At 36.6% G+C, this 13,501-nt stretch overlaps 1 long non-coding RNA gene across 1 annotated transcript; it reads left to right on the forward strand.

Moving 5' to 3' along the window:
• The first annotated feature begins 537 nt into the window (after window positions 1-537).
• Window positions 538-2,597, forward strand: LOC113331499. The gene is made up of 3 exons (XR_003350968.1): window positions 538-1,099; window positions 1,600-1,708; window positions 2,073-2,597. It is a non-coding gene; the product is annotated as an uncharacterized LOC113331499 (long non-coding RNA).
• The last annotated feature ends 10,904 nt before the right edge of the window (window positions 2,598-13,501 follow it).

Genomic DNA, 13,501 nt, shown 5'->3' on the forward strand with positions numbered 1-13,501 from the left:
TTTATCCATGTAACTATACTAACTCTAATCAAATGGAAAATCCTTCTCTTTGTGCGTCCTTTATCTTTCTCTATATTTCTCATTCAAAACGTTATCATGCACAATGCTATACCGCAGAGCTAGATTGGATTTGGTAGATTTTTTTTCTACATGAATGATTTACATCAATGCAATTACGTAATTATCATAAAGCTAATGTTGAAATCGGTGGAATCAGATCAGCTAAGTTGAATCTACTTTCTCATATTTTTTTTTCTTTTCCTATTTTTGATTTGGGTATACCCAATATTAAATTCGTGGTGAAACAATATTAAATTCGTGATGAAAATTAATGAGTTATTTAACGTTTGGTACCCAGCAAATGTCCAACACCTAGTTTTGGTACCTAATATTTGAAATATTAAGGGTTGGTACCTTGACTATCCGTTGACCGTCAAAGTCCAAGTTTGACCTAATTATTTTTTATGTTATATTTTTTAATTCTTTTATTATTATTAATAATCAAGTTTTTTTTACGTATTTCTCCCCATAGTTTTTATCTAAGTTTTTTCAGTTTTATGTCAAACAGATCTCAAATCTCGGTTGAATTGAACTCTACCGCAAACTGAAAGAACAATAGATTCAGGGGTGGCATCGTTTTGATTACTAAACTTGATTAGGATTTTGGAAACATAAGCAGCCATGATATTCTGACGGAATTCTCTTAAAAATTGAAAAAGCTAGGGCTTGAGAAATCAAGGAAGGACTTAAGTTGCTGCCTTTGATTTTTGAAGATGAAGGAACGAAATTAATAGCAGTCGAAGAATCACCGAAATTATATGAGATTTGGGTTTCAATTCAAGCTTGGCTTATGTAGAATTTTTCATTTGGAGCAGGGATGTTCATCAAGGTTAAACAGAGTTCAATAATGTCCGACATTATTCAATTGAGATTGCAATTAGGTGCACAATGGTATTAATTGAGGTTTAATAAGGTTTCAATTGGGGTTTTTGTCGGTTACAACTATGATTAATAATGATAACAAGGTCAGTCAGGCTCAATTAATCCTCATAAAAGGTTGGATTTAAAATAGCACTTTGGGGAAGAAGATGAACTATAGGTATATTTGGTTTCTGGGCTAAATTCCAGTGTTATCACTTTGTGTAAATTTAGTAATTGATGATGATGATTACTTCAATTTAAAGATATCATTATGTGGTTAATTAAAGAAACAAGTGGTTGAAAATATTTCTGGATCCTTCTTATTATGAATGGTTTCAATTTGATAAAGTCCTTATTTTTTCCTAAGGTTTAATCTTAATTTCTTGTTTCTTAATCTGGATTGTTTATTCCTTGTGTATTTCTTAAATTAGGATTTTACAGAGTACATGAACTTTGATTAATGTCTTGAATACATTGAAGATATCATGTTAAAGGAAAGTCCTTCCGATGGCTTGCTTGGTTTCTCTGAAACTGCAATGTGTAGTTAACGATGATTATTTCATCTCAAAAATCATTCCATCGGATCGTGAATAGTTAGCGATGATATCTATTTGTTCATTAACTTTACCACTAATCGAATTATGACATCAATTCTGATGGCTTACTTGGTTTCTTAAGGTAGTACGAGACTGGATCAACTTGGAAATACACGGTTTTTCTGAAAGCAAAACCATGGAAAGGAAAGAACAGGGAGGAAGACAACGTTGTTTTTTTTTGGGGTAAATATGTAAGTTCCGATGACATTTTAATTAAAATTGCAGAAAATATAAAATAAAAAAGTCAAACTAAGACTTTAACAGTCAATGGCTAGTCAAGGTACCAACGCTTAATATTTCAAGTATCAAAGTTAGGTATTGGCCATTTACTAGGTACCAAACGTTAAATAACCTAAAATTAATCTGATGTTTGTTCAAGATCCGTTCATATGTATATGCATCCCACAATCAATTCGTTAAATCCATGGTGAAAATTATCTTAAAACGTACAAGACATGTCTATTCATCTTATATCAGTTGGTTTGGATCTTTTAATGATGTGTGTATATTTGTCTGTGCGATGATTGATTGGTGGTTATGTCAATGGGATGATAGTCCGTGGATTGGAATCATCTGGGAAAAGAGGAGATGGAAAAGTTCCATCCCAGACGATCACGTTACATGTATGCCCCGATCTGGGAAAAGAGGGTCCGTTCCAACTCGGCTGTTCCGACTCGGCTAGTCCGTTCCAACTCCAACTTTTGTCCTGTTCCAGCTTGCGGTGTTGGGACATGCGCGATCAAGTATGTTCCAGTTCTGTCTATGTACAGCGAGAACCAAAGCTTGAGGTATGTAGCTAATGAAACATCTATTGGGCTTATTTATTTGTTTGTAAAACATTTTTTTTTTCTTAGATAAGTCCATATTATATAAAGGGTCAATTTCAGTTTTGAATATGATATTGGTTATAGTTGAATGATGTTTTTTTTTTGTTTCAATTGGTTGTACCGACTCGATCTCAATGTATTCATTTGGGGTTTAGAAGTACTTGAGAATCATTATCACGTACTTGATATTTTCTCTCCAAATTTGAATGTTTTGTGGGATGTAATCCACTTGTTCGACTATTAAAGAGTTGTATTTTCATAAGATACATTGCAAATAAAATCACATGTATCCAAATTTTTGTGGAAGAACCCACAAAAGGTGATATGAGCCAGAGAATTTCCATTTCTCTACTTCATCCATGATACTAACGAACCAGTATATGTTGAAATATGACAACAAGAGAATTATCTTTAGTAATCTGTTCAACCTAAAGTAATTGGTTGACATGTGTAGTGAGATTCACTTGGCCTATTGAGATAGAGAAATTACTCAAATTAAGCTAAATGCAGCAAAAATTGAAAATGGAAAGAACCCCGAAGTAATAAGGGTTAGACGTAATGACTCATATAAAACATGTGAAAAGGGACATATATATCATGAGACAAAGATGTATTTTTTTTCCCAGTAGTAATGACACCAAAGTACAGGTATCAGCTGAATATGGGATGAAGCTAAGATATAATTCTAGCTCCCATCATAAATGAAAGAGTTGGAAATGCACCTGGACATAGGTGTTGATATATACAATGTAATGTGTGTATCATAGTAGCAACCTGAAAAAGCGGGGGTCTAACAACACCACCCAATATTTCGCTTAGCAATCTGTATGGACTAACTCCGAAATACTTTACTAGAGAATCAACTAGACAGTCAGACTCAATCTAGATAAAAGTATCTCAAGGAGTTAATATCTCTCTCTTGTTTTTGATATTACTCAAGCTAATAGAAATCAACGAGTCCTAATCAAACACATGGAATACTTAGACGATACCAAAGACCAATGTCCAAGGATCAATCAATATCAATCAACAACCAAAGGTCGGATCCAATTGATGATCACAAACGCACAACCTGTATTATTTCAATTATAAAGATAAACAATATAATGCGGAAAATGAAATAACACAGACAACAGAAATTTTGTTAACGAGGAAAACGCAAAAGTAGAAAAACCCCGGGACCTAGTCCAGATTGAATACACACTGTATTAAGCCGCTACAGCTAGCCTACGCCAAGCTAACTTCGGACTGGACAATAGTTGAACCCCAATCAGTCTCCCAATAATTCAAGGTACAGTTGTACTCCTACGCCTCAGATCCCAGCAGGATACTGCGCACTTGATTCCCTTAAATGATCTCACCCAAAACTAAGAGTTGTTGCAACCCAAAATCGCAGACTTGATAATAAACAAATCTGTCTCACACAGAAAAGTCTATCAAAGGATAAGTCTGTCTCCCACAGAAAAACCCTAGGTTTTGTTCCGTCTTAAGATATAAAATCAAGGTGAACATGAACCAATTGATAATCCGGTCTTATATTCCCGAAGAACAGCCTAGATTAATCAATCACCTCTAAACAATCCTTCTTGACTACACAAGTGGCTTGTCGAGGAATCACAAACAGTGAGACGAAGATGTTTGTGACTTTTTTTATCTTGCCTATCGGAGAACTCTCACGATCTCAAGACAATCAATATATTGTACTCGTACGATAGAAGATGCAAGATCAGATTACACAACTACGATAAAAATAGTATCGGTCTGGCTTCACAATCCTACTGAAGTCTGAAAAAGCGGGGGTCTAACAACACCACCCAATATTTCGCTTAGCAATCTGTATGGACAAACTCCAATATACTTTTTATAAGAATCAACTAGACAGTTAGACTCAATCAATAAAAAGATACATCAAAGAGTTTATATCTCAATCTCTCGATTTGATCGTTACTCAAGCAAATGGAAATCTGCGAGTCTTTATCAAAGAGAAATAACTTGGACGGTACCAAAGACCAATGTCCAAGGATCAATCAATATCAATCAACAACCAAAGGTTGGATTTCCAATTGATGATCTTTAATGCACAACCTGTATTATTTCAATTATACAAAAAAATATAATGTGCAAAAGAAATAACACAGACACCAGAAGTTTTGTTGACGAGGAAACAACAAATACAGAAAAACCCCGGGACCTAGTCCAGATTGAATACACACTGTATTAAGCCGCTACAGACACTATCCTACTACAAGCTAACTTCGGACTGGACTATAGTTGAACCCCAATCAGTCTCCCAATAATTCAAGGTACAGTTGTACTCCTACGCCTCTGATCTCAGCAGGATACTGCGCACTTGATTCCCTTAGCTGATCTCACCCACAACTAAGAGTTGCTGCAACCCAAAATCGCAGACTTGATAATAAACAAATCTGTCTCACACGGAAAAGTCTATCAAAGGATAAATCTTTCTTCCATAGAAAAACCCTAGGTTTTGTTCCGTCTTAAGATATAAAATCAAGGTGAACAGGAACCAATTGATAATCCAGACTTATATTCCCGAAGAACAGCCTAGATTAATCAATCACCTCTCAACAATCCTTCTTGACCACACAAGCGGTTTGTCGAGGAATCACAAACAGTGAGACGAAGATGTTTTTGACTTCTTTATCTTGCCTATCAGAGAACTCTCACAATCTCAAGCCAATCAATAGATTGTACTCGTACGATAGAAGATGCAAGATCAGATCACACAACTACGATAAAAGTAGTATCGGTCTGGCTTCACAATCCCAATGAAGTCTTTAAGTCGTTAACCTGGTTTTAGAGAAGAAAACCAAAGGTTAAAGGAGAATCGACTCTAACGAGCACACTAGTATCACATAGACGTGTGGGGATTAGTTTTGCACAATGCTAGATGTCTCCTTTATATGGCCTTCAAATCAGGGTTTTGCCTTAGTTACAAAGCAATTCATATTCACTGTTAGATAAAAACCTGATTTAGATTCAAGCTAATATTTTTCAACCGTTAGATCGAAAACTTAGCTTGTCACACACACTTGGGTAGACGTTTATTGGGTTTCTGAAAACCGTGCCCAAACGTGTACGTGTATGTTGGTTCAACATAGTAACCCAAAAGGTTAACCATATGATCAATTCATATTAACCTAGTTCTTCTTCACCATAAATAGTTCAACTGACTCAAATGAACTAGTTAGAGAGTTGTTCAATTTCTATGCGATCTTATGTAACTACGCAAGACACAAATGAAACAAAGATGATTCGGTTCGATGAATCGGCTCATGAACTTTATAGCCACGGTTTGCATAAAGCATTCCTTAGTAATTTAAGTTTCATGTTCAGAGCACATCTTTAGATCATAACCACTTAAGCTCACAAACAAGTTCGCGGACTTAAGGCAACGGCAGAGTTTTCCAAACTCAGCAGAAAATCTTGGCAAAGAGACTTCCGCCAGTTCGCGGACTTGGAAAAGCCAATTCCTCCGGTTTCTCTCAATCAACAAAGTTCGAAAACTTCGGATTAAGGAATACATGGTTATGTAATCTAAACTCTCATTCCAATCATTGAGACATTCTCAGAGGACGTTATATAGCCATTATTCACAGACCGAATCACGTCAGAGCAATTCTCAAAGTAATTGAAACTTTTCATGGCTTTCGTCACTAGGTGAAGATAAACTTGATCAAAGCGAAACGCTTTACCAACACACGATTTCGAGAAAAAGATAAGTAGTGAATACTCAGCTCGAAATGTCAAATGTGTATGATCCAGTCTACATAGCATACGACTTTTTGTCTCATAAGAAGTAGGAGATAGAATAGATAGACTTTTGAGTGATAGATAAGTTCAAGTCTCCACATACCTTTTTGTTGATGAAGTTCCACGGTTCCTTGAGTAGATCTTCGTCGTTGTATGATGAATCGCCATGAAGTCCTTGAGCTCAACTACACTTTTCTATCATAGTCCGAGACTTATCTATAATAGACTAGAAATCTAGACTCATAGTTTTGATCACTAACATTGACAAACATGCTTGATATAGCAACGCATGCGAGGTCGACCGAGCTATGCTCTAACAATCTCCCCTTTTGTCAATTTTAGTGACAAAACTATTAATACATATGGAATACAAAAAAGATAAACTTTAGTGGCTCCTATTCCATAGTTTAATCTTCAACGTTCCTTGAAATCTTCGTCCTTCCAAGTACTCCAATGATCCCAAAGGTTGTAAGTTTAGCGCCACTGTTGTTGAAGATCCGTAGCTATAACAATGAGAGAAATCGAGATTCTCGATCATTATTATACAGTGTCATAGTATCATTATGTAACATCAAAGTCCAATTGCATCACGACTTTAACAAGAATACTATGATGATATGTATCACTCCCCCTTAGTCAATACTCCATCTCGATCATGGAAACTACTCCCCTTACACAATGATCCGAAAACCATATGTATTTGTAGTGTGAACTACATTATTTCTCCCCCTTTTTAAAAGAACAGGATCATAATGAAATTTCCATAATAGACATTTCATAGACTAAAAGAAAAAATACATACCAACTTAATTTAGATGCAATCATAAAGCCGAAGCTAAATGCATTCATCAAGGAGTTTTAAGATACAAGATAACCCCTATAAAATTCCACACCCGCACACCCCGCAAGATATTACCATTAAGCACAAGTTCAAAAGAACTCTCCCCCATTTGATGTCATTCCCGAAAGAACAAAAAGAGCGACCTTAATTTCGAAAGAAAAGAAGTATTTTTTAATTGGACACCAAAAACCATGGAAATGATTTTTTATATCCAAAACTCCACCAAATTAATCACAAGTAAACCCATGATTAATTTAATCAGAATACGCAACTAAATCAAACCACAAAAGTGATCAATTTAATTGATTGTGCTCAAAATAAGAAAACTCACGGAGCTACGACTAAGATAACCACACGGAGATGACTACCTTAATCGTTCAAATACTCAACATAAGGAAAACCTTACGGAATATACGACTACATCAACCAATAGAACATGATTAGTATAGCCGTTCATATACTCAACACAAGAACTTGTGGAATATATGAAAAACTCAAGTAGATTAATTACAAGAGAACCTATATTTAATCTAATTGGAATACACAACCAAACTAATCACCGAAGCAATCAATTAATTGTCAAAATATTTTTCTCGACAAAAGAAGACTTTCGGAGCAAATAACTAAATAACCAATCAAGATGATTAATTTAGTTCAAGAATGCTCAACATATAGCATCTCATGGAACAACCAACAAGGCCAATATTAATCGACATAGTTGTAAGATGCTCAACATAAGATACATAGTGGAGCCTTCACGGTAAAACATAACAAAATGGATCAATAAAGATCAATACCATGGATAACATAGAAGGATCTATTCTATTTTCCATCACTATTTGCGTAACGACATAATAGACTTTATCCTTGTCAAACAAAAGATTTCATCCTATTTTCCATCAAATAAATGACTGCATAGGCATAACTTTTGTAATTGTCAAAAGTCCATTCGTCCTTTCATCAATACGAATATCAATTTATGAACGACTTTACTTTTGACACACTATGGGACCTTCAAGTTCACGGACGCAAACAATACATATCCCATAAAAATATTGCAATACTTCAATACAGATTAATACTGCAATAATATCATCCTCCAAATATTTTTAGAATTCAAAAACCAATACACCTAAAAAATAAACATCAGAAGATGAAAACAAAAATAGCTATGTGTAGTCACAATCTTCGCTATTCAAAGCACTAGTTATTCTTCCAACTAATCCAAAAATAAGACGTACTAGGCATTAATGAACTTTTCCAAAGTTTTTTCAGAGAACTCCTTCTCGTTATTGAAAAGTCCATTGACAAAAGGATCATTCAACTCCTCCAAATCTTTTGAAAACACTGTCAATTTACTAAGTTCCTTTTCTAGTTTTCGTACAATGTTTGTATATTGAGACAACATTCGTTCATAGTGAATTATATCATCTAAGGATGCAGCGATCCGAGATTTTAAGCTGTTTCTTTTGCTGATGAAATCTTTTACCAGATTCCTGAAATTTTCATCACTTTGATAAGAAGACAAGAACCAGTTTAAGGAAGGATTTTTACCATTAATTGTAGTCTTCACTTTCTTCAAACTTGTGGAGGGAATCCCAGTACACCGACGTACGTTAGCTACCAGAGTTACGTTCTTGCTTGTGCTGCATCTAGTAACAGGTGCCATGGAACATAAATTTTTGAGATTCTCCGTTTGCGAACGACCTGGACAAACAGAAGCTTTTGTGGAGATATATATAGAACAAAACAATAACCAAAAATACACTCTTTGAGCCAAAAATACGCAAATACCATTTTCTCAAGACAAACATGGGGACGCGAACGTCTAGGGTTAGGTAGAAACGATGAGACCAAAAGGCTCCCCTTGTTTATCCCACAGTGACTTTCTAAGGTAAGACACATGAGCAGAGGTTCTTCTTCTTTTGTTCCTGGAAGTGCTTGTCACATAGGACTTGCTACCGATATAAGAAGGTTGAAAGGACAAGGAGCATTCCGTAGTAACAAACGTCTCTTTGGACTCAAATTCTTCAACTTGTGAGGGTCCTTGAGAAATGAGCCTGTGATTATCTCTGAAACTGTCTAAATAATCTCCCTTATTCCTGGAAACATATTTAGAACCAATATTATAGACTTTGGACTTGTTTGGTACAAGATTCCACACAACTTGTATGTGAAGTTGATCTAACTAATCATCCATTGTATTTTTCCAAGAGAGGTTTTTTAGAGTTGTATCAATATTTTCTGGTTCTAATTGAGAAGAATAACAACCAATCGAAAGTTCTCTTTTGTTCTGATTGTAGAGTCTACTCCTCTTTTAGGAACGATAAACCACACACACAGTGGAGAATCGCCTAGCACATGTAGAAAAAGACCACAACGACTGTCACTACACCATTGAATGGAAGAGGTAGAGCACAAGGCAAGATTACTCATATTATCAGTATTTTTCTGTTTGGAATTTCCTGACAAAATTGTATGTCCTTTTTGAGTAACACAAGTTTGCAAAGTATTCTTGCAAAGATTACTTTCAGCCTCCAGACTCCTTAAAAAAGACATACAGGCTTGTTGAGGATGATCGGATGAGCATCCATATAAGCCAGACTCTTGACAATTGTCTGAGTGGTTCCCAGTCACATCAGCTTTCTCAACAGGCGATTGTTAAACATTATCTGAATGGTGACAAACCTTTAGAAAGGAACAACTGGATTCTCTCAGATTTAATGAGAGACTCTTACTAGATATCAAATCCTTAAGAGTTGCAATTTATGCAACAAGACCAGAATAGATCCAGATTTATTCTTCCAATCTCTTTTGAAGAGTAACCAGTTTATCATACATTTTCCTACGGTTGTTTTTTAAACCTGGTGAAGCGTCGGTTGAGACTTTATGGTCCATATAGTCATATCGCCACAAACACAGACTTTTGAGGTATTTAAAAGGGTTTGTCTGCTCTGATACCAATTGAAAAAGCGGGGGTCTAACAACACCACCCAATATTTCGCTTAGCAATTTGTATGGACAAACTCCAATATACTTTTTATAAGAATCAACTAGACAGTTAGACTCAATCAATAAAAACATATATCAAAGAGTTTATATCACAATCTCTCGATTTGATCTTTACTCAAGCAAATGGAAATCTGCGAGTCTTTATCAAAGAGAGATAACTTGGAGGGTACCGTAGATGGAGAAAGATGATTTGCTGGTTTTACGGAATTGAAGAGTTGACCGTGTGGAGACTCCTTGAACCGAGCGAAATTTTAAATCTCACACAGATGCACTGCAAAAAGGGAGCTTTAATTTCGAGAGATCAATCTGTGAGACCCCGGCCTAAACCAAGAACAATGGCCGTTCCAAAGTCAATTCGGTCACAAGAGAGGATGGGTTGATCTGTAGGAGGGAAGCTGAGAAATGTGTGAGATCAATGGTGATCTGAGATTGTAGGTGTGTTGTGAGTTCAACGTAAGAACGCTCTGAATGATTGAATTTCGCTCAATTGAGAGTGATTGCTCAGACGATGAGTTCGTGTAGACGAAAGATTGTCTGTATGAACTTGCCGAGAAATTCCTTGTTTAGACGAATGTTCGAGTATTTGAATCTTGTCCTTTCAATCAGGATTCAGAGACATTTTATAATGCCGGAGTTGAAAACACCATGATCCCATGAAGTGTGACAGTTGCTGGAATCAGAGAGTGGGGAAGTGGGAAATCGTGTTAAAACCAGTTGCTCATCGTGAGGAGACTTGGTTAATTTTCCACCCACTACTTTGCCGACTCTTCCAACTGATTGCACGACTTTATCACATTCTCATCGTGGGTGAACACACGTGCCGTAGACCGCCAGACCAAAACCATAGTTAATATCCCCCCATGTGACACGATTGATATATCGTGATTGTGGAGTCAGTTGCTGACTTTATGGGACGATGAGTCCATGTATTGCTGAGTTGAACATGATTTGCAAATGTTCTGAGACTCGTGAATTAAATATGTCTGCTGAGACGAGGTATTATTATGTTGACTACCTAAAACGAGCAAGCTGTGTTGCTGAGTTATTGAATATTGATAGTTGAACCAATATTCTTGAATCTGAGCAAATATTGCTGGTTCGAGCAAATATTGCTAATTCAAGCAAATGCCGCTCATTTGATGAATTGTTGGTAGCAGGACCAAATAAAATATTAATTTAAGATACTGATTGCTGGGTCGAGTAAAATAAATAAAAATTTTGATCATATAATTAACATAAAATTATCAGAGTATTTGAATCTGCTCAGAATCATGTTTCTGCGGAGCTCTGAATTCAAAACCCTAATTTTACCGAAATGATAATTTTTGCAAATCAACCGCAGAACGAAGCAGGGACCGGCTACATGGGATGATGACTCCGCCTTGTAACGCCCAGATGCTCGAATGAGCAAAATACCAAAGTCTCTTGAGGACCAATTGGTGAAAGAATGATTAAATGCTGGTTTAATCATTTATTAAAATAATGCTCGTGTGAGCGACAGATAATAAAACCTAGCCATGAAAAGATGAGGGACCGACCAAGAGGTCATGGGACCGTCTCTTGGTGGCCGTGGGACCAAATGATTGTCGTTTGAGCAAACCCCCAATTGTTTGGAAAGAGTTTGAACCTAATATGAGCAATTGAGCAAATTAGGTTAAAATCATTAAAACGTGTGGGACCGGCTGTTTGCAAGCCTTAGGGTCACCCTTGATCGGTCAAGGGGATGTGACCTTATCACCATAGTGTCTATGTATCAGTCCTGAGAGTTTCAATATTTTCCGACGCGCGTTTGAGCAACATTTTGAGAAAATATGCAGAATCCAGGGTTTTGCTGAAACTAGGAAAAATACATAAGATGATGAAAAATAATTAATAAAATAGGGAATTGCAAGGTGTGGGACCGGCCACGGCTAGGGCATGGCCGGCCGGCTGACAGTCACGGTCCCACACACTTTTCCCAGTTTTATGTATTTTCTCTGAATTGAGGGAAATTCCATGAAACTGGAGAGTTTTATGAAATTAAGGAACTTCCATGAGATGAGAGAAATAAAATAATAATAAAATAGGGAATGATGGAGTGTGGGACCGGAAATGGCCAAGGCATGGCCGGCCGGCCAACGGGCACGGTCCCAAGGCACTCTTCCCAATTTTATGTAATTTTCATGATTTTAGGGAATTTCCATAAAATCAAAGAGTTTTGTTGAAACCAAGGTATTTTGTTGAAATCAGGGAGTTTTCATGGAATGAGGAAAACAAAACAAATAATAATAATAAAATAATAGGCGTGTGAGACCGGCTAGGGCATGACCGGCCGGTTAGGGCCCGGTCCCACACGTTTTCTTAATTTTATAATATTTTTCATGGTTTTAGGGAAAATTCATGAAATCAGGGAATTTTCATGGTTTTAGGGAAAATTCATGAAATCAGGGAATTTTCATGGTTTGAGAGAAATAATAAAATAATGGGGACGTGAGGTGCGCGACCGGCCATGGCTAGGGCATGGCCGACCAGTTGGTGCTCGGTCCCGTGACACCTTTCCCTAATTTTATTATTTTCTTGACATAAAGAAATATCATGAGATTAGAGAATTTCCTTGAATCGAAGGAGATTTGCTCGAACGAGAGAATTTTCATGAGATCAGGAAAAATAATAAAATATGATAAAAATATAAAATTGGGCGTGGGACTGGGCACGGCATGACTGGTCGACTGGTGAGCCCAGTCCATGGCGCCTTTGCTAATATTTTATTATTATTATTTTTCCTTCCTATTTTGCATAGGTTCATCGTTCATTCGTATTTTTGAAATGCTCGTTTGCGCATTCAAATGCTGGTCTGTGCATTATTGCTAAGTACACTTGCACCATTTTAGTCAGGGCTTATTCGATGCTCAGATGCCTGTTTCGTTGAATATTTATCACTAACCCGTGGAATTCTGCTGGGAAGAACCACGAATTGAAGTGACGAAATATAATGAAGAATCGTAGAATATTGCTGGATATTCAGGCGATTAGAGATAATTAACTTATGGATTTATACTAGCAGGGCTTCCTATCTAGGAGCATTAATTATCTGAGAGTTTAGAAATATGAACTTGGTGGAGTATCATATTTCTCCTATATAGTCAGGGAAAACCTGGTTGCATCCTGAAGACGTTGTCTCTCTATGCTAGCAGGCATGCTGTCTAGGAGCCGCCCAATATTTCGATTCTATATAGAAATAATTACTGAAATTGCTCAGTATTCATGAAATGTGCCGTGGTCTCAGCTGGGAGACTACACATCTACAGATACTCTGAGAGACAACCTTCTCAGTCATAGGTTTTATGGCATGAGCTTTCATGCTTTATTGAGAGACATGAGCCTCAATTCTCATCCAATTGCCGGATCCGGAGCATAAATAATTACTGAAATTGCTCAGTATTTATGAGATTTGTTGTGGCCTCAGCTGGGAGACTACACATCTACATATACTCTGAGAGACATCCTTCTCAGTCAAAGGTTTTATGGCATGAGCTTTTATGCTTTATTGA

The sequence above is a fragment of the Papaver somniferum genome, chromosome 1, assembly GCF_003573695.1.
Source record: "Papaver somniferum cultivar HN1 chromosome 1, ASM357369v1, whole genome shotgun sequence".
NCBI classification, from domain to species: domain Eukaryota; kingdom Viridiplantae; phylum Streptophyta; class Magnoliopsida; order Ranunculales; family Papaveraceae; genus Papaver; species Papaver somniferum.